Below are 16,038 nucleotides of genomic sequence, written 5' to 3'. Positions count from 1 at the left end.
CTAAGGAAAACGTCTCAGCACAAAAAAGTATGTGGAAAAACGAAATGGCCAACAACACACATGAAAAGGCATCAAAATGACAGCTCTAAAAACTTATTTATCTATAATTACGCTGAATGTAAATGGACTAAATGCACCATTAAAGAGACAGAGAGTCACGCACTGGATAAAGAAACACGATCCATCTATATGCTGCCTACAAGAGACACACCTTAGACTTAGAGACACAAACAAACTAAAACTCAAAGGATGGAAAAAAATATATCAAGCAAACAATAAGCAAAAAAGAAGAGGAGTAGCAATATTAATTTCTGACAAAATAGACTTTAGACTTAAATCACCACAAAGGATAAAGAAGGACACTATAGAATGATAAAAGGGACAATTGATCAGGAAGACATAACCATGTTAAATATTTATGCACCCAATGACAGGGCTGCAAGATACACAAATCAAATTTTAACAGAATTGAAAAGTGAGATAGAAACCTCCACAATTATAGTAGGAGACTTCAACGCACCACTTTCGGAGAAGGACAGGACATCCAGTAAGAAGCTCAACAGAGACACGGAAGATCTACTTACAACAATCAACCAACTTGACCTCATTGACTTATACAGAACTCTCCACCCAACTGCTGCAAAGTATACTTTTTTTTCTAACGCACATGGAACATTCTCTAGAATAGACCACATATTAGGGCATAAAACAAACCTTTGCAGAGTCCAAAACATCGAAATATTACAAAGCATCTTCTCAGACCACAAGGCAATAAAACTAGAAATCAATAACAGAAAAACTAGGGAAATCAAATACTTGGAAAATGAACAACACCCTTCTGAAAAAAGACTGGGTTATAGAAGACATCAAGGAGGGAATAAGGAAATTCATAGAATGCAACGAGAATGAAAATACTTTCTATCAAAACCTCTGGGACACAGCAAAAGCAGTGCTCAGAGGCCAATTTATATCAATAAATGCACACATACAAAAAGAAGAATGAGCCAAAAGCAGAGAACTGTCCCGACAACTTGAACAAATAGAAAGTGAGCAACAAAAGAACCCATCAGGCACCAGAAGAAAACAACTAATAAAAATTAGAGCTGAACTAAATGAATTAGAGAACAGAAACACAATTGAAAGAATTAACAAAGCCAAAAGCTGGTTCTTTGAAAAAATTAACAAAATTGATAAACCATTGGCTAGACTGACTAAGGAAATACAGGAAAGGAAACAAATAACCCAAATAAGAAACGAGAAGGACCACATCACAACAGAACCAAATGAAATTAAAAGAATCATTTCAGATTACTATGAAAAAATGTACTCTAACAAATTTGAAAACCTAGAAGAAATGGATGAATTCTGGAAAAACACTACCTACCTTAACTAACACATTTAGAAGTAGAACAACTAAATAGACCCATAACAAAAAAAGAGATTGAAACGGTAATCAAAAAACTTCCAACAAAAAAAAGCCCTGGCCCAGACGGCTTCACTGCAGAGTTCTACCAAACCTTCAGAGAAGACTTAACACCACTACTACTAAAGGTATTTCAAAGCATAGAAAATGACGGAATACTACCCAACTCATTCTATGAAGCCACCATCTCCCTAATACCAAAACCAGGTAAAGACATTACAAAAAAAGAAAATTATAGACCTATATCCCTCATGAACATAGATGCAAAAATCCTCAACAAAATTCTAGCCAAGAGAATCCAACAACACATCAAAAACATAATTCACCCTGATCAAGTGGGATTTATACCAGGTGTGCAAGGCTGGTTTAATATCAGAAAAACCATTCATGTAATCCATCACATAAATAAAACAAAAGATAAAAACCACATGATCTTATCAATCGATGCAGAAAAGGCATTTGACAAAGTCCAACACCCATTTATGATAAAAACTCTTACCAAAATAGGGATTGAAGGAAAATTCCTCAACATAATAAAGGGCATCTATGCAAAGCCAACAGCCAATATCACTCTAAATGGAGAGAACCTGAAAGCATTTCCCTTGAGAAGGGGAACCAGACAAGGATGCCCTTTATCACTGCTCTTATTCAACATCGTAGTAGAAGTCCTAGCCAGGGCAATTAGGCTAGACAAAGAAATAAAGGGTATCCGGATTGGCAAGGAGGAAGTAAAGTTATCACTATTTGCAGATGACATGATCTTATACACAGAAAACCCTAAGGAATCCTCCAGAAAACTACTGAAACTAATAGAAGAGTTTGGCAGAGTCTCAGGTTATAAAATAAACATACAAAAATCACTTGGATTCCTCCACATCAACAAAAAGAACACCGAAGAGGAAATAACCAAATCAATACCATTCACAGTAGCCCCCAAGAAGATAAAATACTTAGCAATAAATCTTACCAAAGATGTAAAAGACCTATACAAAGAAAACTACAAAGCTCTACTACAAGAAATTCAAGAGGACATACTTAAGTGGAAAAACATACCTTACTCACGGATAGGAAGACTTAACATAGTAAAAATGTCTATTCTACCAAAAGCCATCTATACATATAACGCACTTCCGATCCAAATTCCAATGTCATATTTTAAGGGGATAGAGAAACAAATCACCAATTTCATATGGAAGGGAAAGAAGCCCCGGATAAGAAAAGCATTACTGAAAAAGAAGAAAGTGGGAGGCCTCACTGTACCTGATTTCAGAACCTATTATACAGCCACAGTAGTCAAAACAGCCTGGTACTGGTACAACAACAGGCACATAGACCAATGGAACAGAATTGAGAACCCAGATATAAATCCATCCACATATGAGCAGCTGATATCTTACAAAGGACCAGTGTCAGTTAATTGGGGAAAAGATAGTCTTTTTAACAAATGGTGCTGCCATAACTGGATATCCATTTGCAAAGAAAATGAAACTGGACCCATACCTCACACCATGCACAAAAATTAACTCCAAGTGGATCAAAGACCTAAACATAAAGACTAAAACGATAAAGATCATGGAAGAAAAAATAGGGACAACAGTAGGAGCCCTAATACAAGGCATAAACAGAATACAAAACATTACCAAAAATGATGAAGAGAAACCAGATAACTGGGAGCTCCTAAAAATCAAACACCTATGCTCATCTAAAGACTTCACCAAAAGAGTAAAAAGACCACCTACAGACTGGGAAAGAATTTTCAGCTATGACATCTCCTACCAGCGCCTGATCTCTAAAATCTACATGATTCTGTCAAAACTCAACCACAAAAACACAAACAACCCAATCAAGAAGTGGGAAAAGGATATGAACACACATTTCACTAAAGAAGATATTCAGGCAGCTAACAGATACATGAGAAAATGCTCTCGATCATTAGCCATTAGAGAAATGCAAATTAAAACTATGATGAGATTCCATCTCACACCAACTAGGCTGGCATTAATCCAAAAAACACAAAATAATAAATGTTGGAGAGGCTGCAGAGAGATTGGAACTCTTATACACTGCTGGTGGGAATGTCAAATGGTACAACCACTTTGGAAATCTATCTGGGGTTATCTTAAAGACTTAGAAATAGAACTACCATACAACCCAGAAATCCCACTCCTCGGAATATACCCTAGAGATACAAGAGCCTTCACACAAACAGATATATGCACACCCATGTTTATTGCAGCTCTGTTTACAATAGCAAAAAGCTGGAAGCAACGAAGGTGTCCACCAACGGATGAATGGGTAAATAAATTGTGGTATATTCACACAATGGAATACTACGCATCGATAAAGAACAGTGACGAATCTCTGAAACATTTTGTAACATGGAGGAACCTGGAAGGCATTATGGTGAGCGAAATTAGTCAGAGGCAAAAGGACAAATATTGTATAAGACCACTATTATAAGATCTTGAGAAATAGTAAAAACTGAGAACGCATACTTTTGTGGTTACGAAGGGGGGAGGGAGGGAGGGAGAGGGTTTTTTATTGATTAATCTAGATAAGAACTGCTTTGGGTGAAGGGAAAGACAACACTCAATACATGGAAGGTCAGCTCAGTTGGACTGGACCAAAAGCAAACAAGCTTCCGGGATAAAATGAATGCTTCAAAGGTCAGCGGAGCAAGGGCGGGGGTCTGGGGAACATGGTTTGCGAGGACTTCTAAGTCAATCGGCAAAATAATTCTATTATGAAATCATTCTGCATCCCACTTTGAAATGTGGCGTCTGGGGTCTTAAATGCTAACAAGCGGCCATCTAAGATGCATCAATTGGTCTCAACCCACCTGGAGCAAAGGAAAATGAAGAACACCAAGGTCACACGACAACTAAGAGCCCAAGAGACAGAAAGGGCTGCATGAACCAGAGACCTACATCATCCTGAGACCAGAAGAACTAGTTGGTGCCCAGCCACAATCAATGACTGTCGTGACAGGGAGCACAACAGAGAACTCCTGAGGGAGCGGGAGATCAGTGGGATGCAGAACCCAAATTCTCATAAAAAGACCATACTTAATGGTCTGACTGAGACTAGAGGAATCCCGGCGGCCATGCTCCCCAAACCTTCTGTTGGCACAGGACAGGAACCATTCCCGAAGACAACTCATCAGACATGAAAGGGACTGGTCAGCGGGGGGGAGAGAGATGCTGATGAAGAGTGAGCTAATTATATCAGGTGGTCACTTGAGAGTGTGTTGGCAACTCTTGTCTGGAGGGGGGATGGGAGGATAGAGAGAAAGGGAAGCTGGCAAAATTGTCATGAAAGGAGAGACTGAAAGGGCTGACTCAATAGGGGGAGAGCAAGTGGGAGTATGGAGTAAGACGTATGTAAACTTTTTTGTGACAGACTGATTGGATTTGTAAATGTTCACTCGAAGCTTAATAAAAGTGAATTAAAAAAAAAAAGAATGGGGCCTAGGACTCACCAAGTGTACCCCACTAATGCTGTAGAGGAGAAAATGGAGGGCCAGGAGAAAGGAATGATGACACATGACCAGCAGTGACAGAGCAGGTGGTTAGAAGTCAAGATCTCCAGCTCTAAGTATAAAGTGTTCACTGTTGCACCATGCAATCTAAGTATCCAACATGTATATACAATCCCTTTCTGCTTCAATTATTCAGCCCAGTCGGGTTTCATATGCCCATGCAAGGAAAATTTCAGGGAATACCTTTAAGAAATAATTATCTTTCTATTTTTAAAAAAAAAAAAAAAAAACTTTTCTCTAATGGAGGTCCTGGAAGCATACTTGTAAGTCTTAGGGAGTGAGAAATTGAGAAAGGGGTTCGAATGAAATTAAAAATATATATATATATATATTTTAATCTCCTCCTAAGCATGCAGAAAACCTTCATCCACACCTGACCACATACGAAGAAAGCAATCATTGTCTTAAATTACAGAGGGCAATCATGTTTCTCCCTTAGTAATGAGCATCCTTGCCACCTACCCATTAAATCTGAAAATTCCCATTAGTATTTAAAAATTTCTCATAATGAATAGTAAGTGAACTCTTCCAACTATCAGCTAAGCTATTCCTTTCCCTCTTCAGTAAATCCATTTAGCATTTCTTAACTATTACTAGATGCCTTTTGGCTTCCTGTATTTTGGGCTAAATTATTCCTTTTTCATTAGACTGGCTGCAAAAAAGTGAATGTTTGCACCCATCCTTCTTAATCTTGAAGAAACCACTGTGTCAGCCATTAACAGATAATGTCACAGCAGGGTGTTCCTTTAATAGTCACAGAGTGATGCCTGGGGTTCCATGAAAATCTGAGATCCTACCTCAGAGCAGCTTAGTCCAAGTCTTAGTAAGGCAACAGTAGAACAACAGACTTCTTAAATACTCTGGTATGGAGGTGGGGCTTGGTCCAAAGAAGGCTTCTCATTTGTAATGGATTGATGTTTCTACATCCCTCAGGAGGAATCTTCTGGCAGCAAGTAATTCAAGCTTATTTGGTTTGCCTTGTGCATTAAGGGAAGATCAGCCAAAGCCGATTCCCTCTTGCTGGAGGGTGCATTCTTTTCCCAAGTGAAAAATTGTAATCATTTCTTGATATTTCATCATAATTCTGGCATCTCTTCAGAGTAATAAAAAAAATGAGCAGGGAGTGAGGGACAGACCCCCCAAAATATTTAAAATTTCTAAAAGGGGTTGTAGTGATGAATTAGAAGTTGTACTGCATTAAAAAAAAAAAAAAAAAAAAGATTCTTTTCCATGTCACTGGTTTATTTTGTATGAAGAAAAATTAGTTATATGAAAAAACATGTATTTGAAACCTAAAGAGTTTGTTTTTCAGAATTATTCGTCTAGCGATTAGTGGAGAAGGAAATCAAATTCAGTATATATATAAAAAAAATGAGAGAGAACATAAAAAGGAAGAAGATAAAGAAGAAAGGAAATGAGGAAGAAAAAAAGAAAGCAAAAGGAAGGAAACAAGTGATTGAGTAAAACAGAGGTCATGTATTTTATGAAAACTCTTTTGCGTAGGTATTTATGCATAGGTAAGAGATTTATACATGAAAGAAATTAGGCACTTAAATTCATTTTATTTCTCTAAAGATAAATAAGGAGAAGGAAGTTGTCTTGTTTGGGGGAGAAGAGCAACTTTAAAAATACTAATAAAATACTACTACTAATAATAAATAGCATCACTGAATAATTTTCAAACATTAGGTGTGGTAATGGGTACCTTACTTATACAATTTCTAATTACTCAAAATCATTAGACCTACACTTCATGCTCCCTACAATACAAATAAAAAAAAAAACAATATTTTCAGCCATCAAAATGATAGTAGCTAATTCTTCCTAAAAAAATGTTATATGCATAATAATAAATAGAAAAGTTCTTCAATTAGATGTTGGATCTACTTGAATAGACTTTTCCCTCCAGTATGATGTGTCTCACTACAGAGTCACAAATGGGTTGTGTCAAATATTCACCCTCTCTGCCCTGGATTGGCCTGGCAGTGCCTGGGCTGGCTACAGCCACTAGGGAGTTGACCTTGCTGTCTGCAACTATCTCATACCTTGCTTGTGGATGGGAAGACTTAACATTATAAAAAAGTCTATTCTACCAAGAGTGATCTATACATTTAATGCAATTCCGATCCACATCCAGAGGACATTCTTTAATGAGAAGGAGAAACAAATCACCAACTTCATATGGAAGGGAAAGAGGCCTCGCATAAATAAGGCATTACTGAAAAAAGAAGAACAAAGTGGGAGGCCTTACTTTACCTGATTTTAGAACCTATTATACAGCCACAGTAGACAAAACAGCCTGGTACTGGTACAACCACAGATACGTGGACCAATGGAACAGAATTGAGAATCCAGACAAAAATCCATCCACATATGAGCAGCTGATATTTGACAAAGGCCCAAAACAGCTAAATGGGGAAAAGACAGTCTTTTTAACAAATGGTGCTGGCATAACCTTGAAGTAGGTCTTGGTGGAAGCATTTACACCACAGAAATTGGCCAACATTATAAATCAGATTCTCTCTCCTCCTACCATTATAAATATCCGTCTGCAAAAAAATGAAAGAAGACCCATACCTCACTCCATACACAAAAACTAACTCAAAATGGATCAAAGACCTAAATATAAAATCTTAAAACTTTAAAGATCATGGAAGAAAAAATAGGGAGAACGTTAGGAGTCCTAAAGAACAGTATAAAAAAACATTATAAAGAATGGAGAAGAAAAACTAGATAACTGGGAGCTTCTAAAAATCAGACACCTATGCTCATCCAAAGACTTCACCAAAAGAGTAAAAAGACTACCTAGAGACTGAGAAAAAGTTTTTAGCTATGACATTTCTGATCAGCGCTTGATCTCTAAAATCTACATGATAAAGACAAATAACCCAACTAAAAAATGGGCAAACGATATGAATAGACACTTCACTAAAGAATACATTCAGGTAGCTAACAGATATACGAGGAAATGTTCACGAGCATTAGCCATTAGAGAAATGGAGATCAAAACTACAATGAGATTTCATCTCACTCCGACAAGGCTGGCATTAATCCAAAAAACACAAAATAATAAATGTTGGAGAGGCTGTGGAGAGATTGGAACACTTCTACACTGCTGCTGGGAATGTCAAATGGTACAACCACTTTTGAAATCGATTTGGCACTTCCTTAAAAAGCTAGAAATAGAACTACCATATGGTCCTGCAATCCCACTCCTTGGAATATATCCTAGAGAAATAAGAGCCTTTACAAGAACAGATATATGCACACCCATGTTTATTGCAACACTGTTTACAATAGCAAAAAGATGGAAGCAACCAAGGGGCTTGTCAACAGATGAATGGATAAATAAATTATGGTATAGTCACACAATGGAATACTATGCATCAATAAAGAACAGCGAGGAATCTGCAAAACATTTCATAACATGGAGGAACCTGGAAGGCATTATGCTGAGTGAAATTAGTCAGTTGCAAAAGGACAAATATTGTTTAAGACCACTATTCTAAGAACTTGAGAAATAGTTTAAACTGAGAAGAAAACATTCTTTTGTAGTTACGAGATGGGGGAGGGAGGGAGGGTGGGAGAGGGACATTCACTAATTAGATAGTAGATAAGAACTACTTTAGGTGAAGGGAAAGACAGCACACAATACAGGGAAGGTCAGCACAATTGGACTAAACCAAAAGCAAAGAAGTTTCCTGAATAAACTGAATGCTTCCAAGGCCAGCATAGCAGGTTAGGGGTCTGGGGACCATGGTTTCAGGGGACATCTAAGTCAACTGGCACAATAAAATCTATTAAGAAAACATTCTGCATCCCACTTTGAAGAGTGGCATCTAGGGTCTTAAATGCTAGCAAGCAGCCATCTAAGATGCATCAATTGGTCTCAACCCACCTGGATCAAAGGAGAATGAAGAACACCAAAGACACAAGGTGATTACGAGCCCAAGAGACAGAAAGGGCCACATGAACCAGAGACTACATCATCCTGAGACCAGAAGAACTAGATGGCGCCCAGCTACAACCAATGACTGCCCTGACAGGGAACACAACAGAGAACCCCTGAGGGAACAGGAGAGCAGTGGGATGCAGACCCCAAATTCTCATAAGACCAGACTTAATGGTTTGACTGAGACTAGAAGGACCTCGGTGGTCAAGGCCACCCAGATCTTCTGTTGGCCCAGGACAGGAACCATTCCCGAAGCCAACTCTTCAGACTTGGATTGGACTAGACAATGGGTTGGAGAGGGATGCTGGTGAGGAGTGAGCTTCTTGGATCAGGTGGACACTTGAGACTATGTTGGCATCTCCTGCCTGGAGGGGAGATGAGAGGGTGGAGGGGGTTAGAAAGTGGTGAAGTGGACATGAAAAGAGAGAGTGGAGGGAGAGAGTGGGCTGTCTCATTAGGGGGGAGCGTAATTGGGAGTGTGTAGCAAGGCATATATGGGTTTTTGTGTGAGAGATTGCCTTGATTTGTAAACTTCACTTAAAGCACAATAAAAACCATATAAAAAAGAAGTTACACTTAAAATCAAATGATGTTATAGAAATAATGGTTACTTTGTTTTTTTTATCTTTTAAATTAATTCATTCATTTTGAATTAATTTTGACAGTGAGCAGGGCAGAAAATAAGTTCCTTTCTTCATAGAACTTATAAGTAGCAAGATACAAAATGTGGAACTAACCATTATAGCTGGATACAGCTCCTTGGTAGAGTATAGAATTCTATCTTTAAATAAAAATTTTAAATGGGTAAAGCTACAGTCATTAGCCAGTATATGCTTTTCAAAAAATATGCCTGTAAAATAATTCCTTGAGTATGTTTTGGATGCATTAAAAAAAAAAAAAAAAAAAAAAACCTGAGCTTAAACTAGTTAGTCTTTCAATACATCTAAGAAATTACCGCTGTTTACATTTGACTATTGCTAGTCTGCAAATGTCCTGCCTTGAGCAAAATTTTAATAACCTCAATGTTTTAATCAAGAAAACATATTAATAAAGTAAATGTCTCATTTTCAAACCAACAGGGGATAATCTAATAAACATACAATCATTGGGTCTTTTCACAAATCTAGTTTTATAAAAGCATTCATGATGAGGTGAGTGAGAAAATAAAAAATGATGTCTCCTAATTATTTTCTAAATGTTCATTAATATCTCTTTACAAAAGAATGCAAATGTTTCTTGGACTAAACATCCTTCAGGTTCCCAAACCTATAGCGACTGGAACTGCACAAATGAAATCATATCTCAAGTCCTAAGTATCAGTTGAACCACACGGGTTTCTATCATTGCTTTCTTCTTTAGAACATCTTGGATGGCCGTTATGAAACGTAACAGGAAAATGTAACCTTGAAGTAGGTCTTGGTGGAAGCATTTACACCACAGAAATTGGCCAACATTATAAATCAGATTCTCTCTCCTCCTACCATTATAAAACATATACACACAGTATTGGGAGCCCTGGGGTAGTGATGTTGGACTGAAACCTCAGACAGGTCTGAATCGGACAGAGGTTCCAAGAGGGAATCCTGCTCGTGAAATCACATATTTTCTTGCTGAATAGTTTCTTCATACGGAAGGAGAGGAGGGAAAAAGATCTATTTCTTCCCTTAAATTGACTTTGTATTTCTTACTTATATATCCTAGAATCTGACGGTATTATCAGCTGGTAAAACTCTCATAGCAGTAAAGATAGATGGTTAACATGCATTCCTGTTAATTAAAATAAAAGATAGTTTTAAGTGAAAAAAAAAAAAGTATTACAAATACAAAAAAGTATGAACTTTTTTTTTTTCTCAAACCAAACATTGGATATGAAATCAGCATCCACATAAACAGAAAACTACCAGCACCCTAGAAACCATTCATGCACCTTCCAAAGGTGCCAACTACCCTGAGCTACTATTTGAGAAATTTGTGCTTTATATCAATGCAGTCTTTTGTCACTTGCTTCTTTAGTTTAACATTATGTTTCTAAGATTAATCCATATTGTTGCAAGTTATTTTAGAGCATCAATTCTAATTGTATGTGTATGTCATAATGCATTTATCCATTTCACCATCAGCGAGTTTTGGGGTAACTTTAATTTGTTTTTTTATATTACAGAATGACTTTTGGTGTACACTACATTACATTTCCATTAGGAATTACCCAAGGGTGGACCTATCAGGCACAGGGTACATATACATTCAGCTTTAGTCATTACTGGCACACACAAAAAATGGCGAAATATCCATTTTTTTGTTTGTTTGCTTGCTTTTTTTTTTTTTTCTTATCTTTCCCCCCACTGGTATGAAAAATTCATTAGAGCAGGTGCTTCGTCTCTATTCTTCACAGCTGTGATGAATGAAAGAATGAGGAATCTGTATCTGAAGGACATATAGTACTATCAATCACATTCCTTGAAATCCTGGGATCTAGCACACTAAATTAAAGATGTACCCTACAAAAGTCCCTTAATTCCCTGAGTCCCAGTGTTCTCATCTGTAAATTGGGACTCATAAGTGCTTCATTTGTTATGAGGTTCTTAGAGGATGATGAACCTGACAAGGCACATATATTGTTCAATTTTAGACAAGGATGGACAAACATATGATTATGATCATGACTATGTTTCCACAACAGTAATTCAAAATGGTGAATTAGTAATTTAATAAAGCCACCTTTTCAATTCCTGAGTGAACTCCTTATGTAATTGTACAGTACCCTGAACATGTGTCACATGCTTTCTGTTCTCAATTTCTGGGTCAGTGGGAAGCGTAGGTATAAATCATGAGCTAACTGCTATTACCTGGCTGACATATGCTTAACCTTGTTGACCTTATGGCATGATTGAAAAGTGATTTTATTATCTGTCTTAGGTATCTAGAGCTGCTATAACAGAAATACCACAAGTGATTGGCTTTAACAAACAGAAGTTTATTCTCTCACAGTTTAGGAGGATAGAAGTAAGAATTCAGGGCACCAATTCCAGTGGAAAACTTTCTCTCTCTGTCAGCTCTGGGGGAAGGTTGTTGTCATCAATCTTCCCCTGGTCTAGGAGCTTCTCAGCACAGGGAACCCTGTACTCTGCTCCTGGCACTTCTTTCTTGGTGGTATGAGGTTGCTCTCTCTGCTTGCTTCTGTCTTTTATACTTCAAAAGAGATTGACTCAAAAAACATCCTAACCCTGTAGATAGAGTCCTGCCTCATTAACATAACGGCCTCTAATCTTGGCTCATTAACACCACAGAGGTTAGGATTTACAACACATAGGATAATCACATCAGATCACGAAATAGAATGACAGCCATACAATACGGGGAATCATGGCCTAGCCAAGTTGACACATAGTTTTGAGGGACACACTTCAATCCATAACAGTGCCCTTCCAATTAGCACTCCAGTAAGTTTCTCTAACCTCCTGGAAACCCCTTCAAGCAAACAAAACACTCATGTTGTCTTCTCTGGTAAATATCTTTGCCCTGAACCATCAATTTTAACTCATCTGAAAAATAACTTACTAGTGTGTTGCAAGCAAACAAAAGTTAAATACCATATTTTTACCAAAAGTGAAAAGCACCTAATGATTGTAGTGAGTACAATGACTGTTGAAAAAGTTATTTATGACTCTTTCTCCCCCATGACAAAAGGGAGCACATACACCAATTCTCCTTCTAAAAGGATGGCTCATAGTATTGCTCAAAAAAATAGAAAAGATGATATTTCTCTTACACTTAGATGGTGAGCTATATTTATACAGTAGTGTCACAAATTCCAAAAGTGCCACCTTCCCTCCTTCAATATAGTTTACACAATTGAAAATAGAATGTGATTTATTTTACCTTTAAAAGATAAAACTCCAGAAGATTTTTTTTAATTATGTTTCTGGAAACCATGGGGCATTTACTTTTAATACAAGTGAATAGAGCAGGAGAAAGGGCCATTTTTAAAAAATGAAAGAAGAAAGGATAAAGGAAGGGGTACAAAGAGGGCACATTTTTATATACTTTTTTTTTGGCAGCCTTCTCTCCAGTTTAATCCTTCAATAACAGCATGAACATACTGGCCACAGTCTCCCATTCACCACTCATATGGGAAATAGCCATCAAAAGGCATCCCCTGACACTCTTTGTGAAGACTTGAACTTCCCCAAGGCCCGCCTCAGAGCACCAGTCACGTCCTTGTTCCTCAGACTGTAGATGAGGGGGTTTAGCATGGGTGTGAGGATCGTATAGAATACAGAGAAAATTTTGTCCTGAGCTGGCGTGTGGTAAGAGTGCAGCAGCATGTATGTCTACATGGCAGCTCCATAGAACAAGGTAACCACAGTTATGTGAGATGAGCAGGTGGCAAATGCTTTCTTCCTCCCCTCCACTGAGCTCATGTGGTGGACTGTGGTCAGAATTCGGGCATAGGAGGCAATCACCACGGAGAAAGGAATCAGCAGCATCAAAACACAGCACACATGCATCACTGTCTCATAGAGGGCTGTGTCTGCACATGCCAAGTTCAGGACGGCAGGCGCCTCACAGAAGAAATTATTAATCTCCCGGGAGTTGCAGAAGGGAAAGCTCATGGTGATGAGGGTTAGGAGGAAGCCATCCAAAGACCCCCCAAACCAGGATCCTGCTATGATCATCCAACAGATCTTGTGACTCATGAGGACAGGGTATCTCAGAGGATTGCAGATGGCCATATAGCGGTCATAGGCCATGAGGCCCAACAAGAAGAATTCTGCTCCCACCAAGGTGACATAAAGAAAGACCTGAGCTGTGCAGCCCACAAAGGAGATGGTCCTTTGGCCCAGCATATAATCAACCAGCATCTTGGGCACAATGGTAGAGATGTACATCATGTCAATGATGGAGAGGTGGCTGAGCAGGAAGTACATGGGAGTGCGGAGGCGTGAGTCAGTGTGGATCAGGAAGATCATGACCTCATTAGCCATCAGTGCAGTGAAGAAGATAAGAGTGACAATGGCAAAAAGAAGTTCTGCAGTACCCTTTCTGCTGAACAGCCCCGTGAAGGTAAAGTCTGTAGAGGATACGTTATACTCTTGCATGGATTCCACCATGGTATTGATATGATCTAGATTCTTACAAATAAAATGATAACATCCCCAGGAACAAAAATTAAAAAATGTGGATTAATTGTTAGGCAGTGAACTTCCAACAGTTGGAAGAAACCATTTGAGAATATTTTCTTGGTACTGATATCCAGCAATTAATCTATTCAAGAAGGTTTTCAATAAAATTTATCATTTAAAATCAATTATCCTTTAAATTCATTGGATAAGAAGATCTTGGCAGGTACTATAGTACCACAGTGATACACATGACAGTTAAGGATGCGCATCATGCCTTACCCATCGCTTTAGAATGTTTGGGCTAAACAACATTTAAACATATTCTGGTCATGTGCGTGTGTGTTTGTGAATGTGTGTGTGTGTGTGTGCATGTGAGAGAGAGAGAGAAAGATATTAAGAGAGACACACAAAGACAGAGAGACAATATGAATAAACTACCATGGATGTAAATTTAAATCACTGTTTTTATTAAATGCATTTTTCTTATGATCGACATCACCACCATCTTCAAAAAATTTTCAGAGGGGCAGAACCAAGCTGGTAGAGAAGTTAGACTCTTCCTGTGGTCCCTCTTACAACAAAGACCCCCAAAAACAAATGAATCAATTATATATGTCAATCTAGGAGCCCTGGACATCAAAGGCAAAGTTGAGGAATCAGACTGAGTGGCGGGAGGAGGGAGAGAGGGTTCACAAGCAGCGAGGAGTTTACATACGAGTCTCCAAAATCAGTGAAAAGCAGCGCTCAATGGGCAAAAGATAAGTACATATGTCTAGCCTACTGTGCCCATCAAAAAACATTCCTTTGGGAAAAACCTCTCTCCCATTTATCTGCCCCCTCCCAGCTCTGCACCCAGGCCGGCCTCTGATACTGCTGCATACCCCGGGCTAGAAGTACAACTCTTCATGTGCCCTGAGCCATTCTTCCTGCCTCAGAGAGGGAGCAAACTAACAACAAGGAAAAAAAAAATGAGCCAGGTCCCCTAAGCTGAGAACTCAAGGCAGTCACAGCTCCTTTGGCTAGGTACAGATGCAAGGGTTCCATGGACTTTGAATGCCTTTCACCCCTGTGTAGGCCCACTTTAACAGCATCAGCCCTCATTAGTATGATACAACAGGGTATATACCTGAAGCCTAACTTCAACTGTATCAGATATATGGTGGAGTGGGAGGCTTATGACATTTGACACTACTCTGCATATTAAGCAGGGTCCTCACCCACCCATATCAGGGGCCTGAGGACTGGTGGCTCCACACACACCACTTAGCCATTCGTGACCAGGTTCAAGAATAAGTGGTGCCTCCCAGTCCTACAGCCAACATCACTGGGAGTCCAGAATCCAGCTGCAAAACCGACCCACCTAGGCACTCTAGGGAACAGGGACATGTGTTCCTCCCAGACACTCAGGGGCAAGCCCCTTGCATGACCCCCTTCTGCAGCCAAATACCTGTACCTACACCAATCACCCCTGCCTGTTAGGACTGTAGATGAGAGCCTGCACCACACACTTAGTGACTGACAACCTGGACATCTGAACAGAATTGATACAAGAAAAGTAAACGGACTCCTAGGCTCATTTACCTAGGAACAGATCTCACCACTTGGACAGAAGACATTAGAGTCTCAAAGGCCTCAATAATCAAACTAGCTCACATGAGCAGCCTATTTGTCCATATCAAAACAAAACAAGAAACTAGGACATAGTAAACAAATGTGAAATAAATAAATATAACTTATTGATGACTTGGAGATGACAGTCAATATTATATCATATAAACAGGCAGACCACGATGGCTTCAGCAAGCTCCCAAAACAAAGACTCAAGGAATCTTCCAGAGGAAGATAATTTCCTGGAATTACCGGAAGTAGAAGAAAAAATATTAATATACAGAACTCTTCAAGGGACCAGGAAGGAGATCAGGCAAAATGCAGAACAAGCCAAGGAAAACACAGATAAAGCAACAGAGAAACTTAAGAAAATTAGAGAAAAGCATAATAACAA

The 16,038-nt window shown here is 38.7% G+C and overlaps 1 pseudogene; it reads right to left on the bottom strand.

Annotated features, from left to right (window-relative positions):
- Positions 1-13,055: 13,055 nt before the first annotated feature.
- Positions 13,056-14,128, bottom strand: LOC126070481 (olfactory receptor 2T1-like; annotated as a pseudogene).
- Positions 14,129-16,038: the final 1,910 nt, after the last annotated feature.

Source organism: Elephas maximus, chromosome 2 (genome assembly GCF_024166365.1).
Source record: "Elephas maximus indicus isolate mEleMax1 chromosome 2, mEleMax1 primary haplotype, whole genome shotgun sequence".
In the NCBI taxonomy this organism is placed as follows: Eukaryota; Metazoa; Chordata; class Mammalia; order Proboscidea; family Elephantidae; genus Elephas; species Elephas maximus.
The sequence above is the reverse complement of the archived record's forward strand: the minus strand, read 5'-3'. Positions and strand labels throughout refer to the sequence as shown.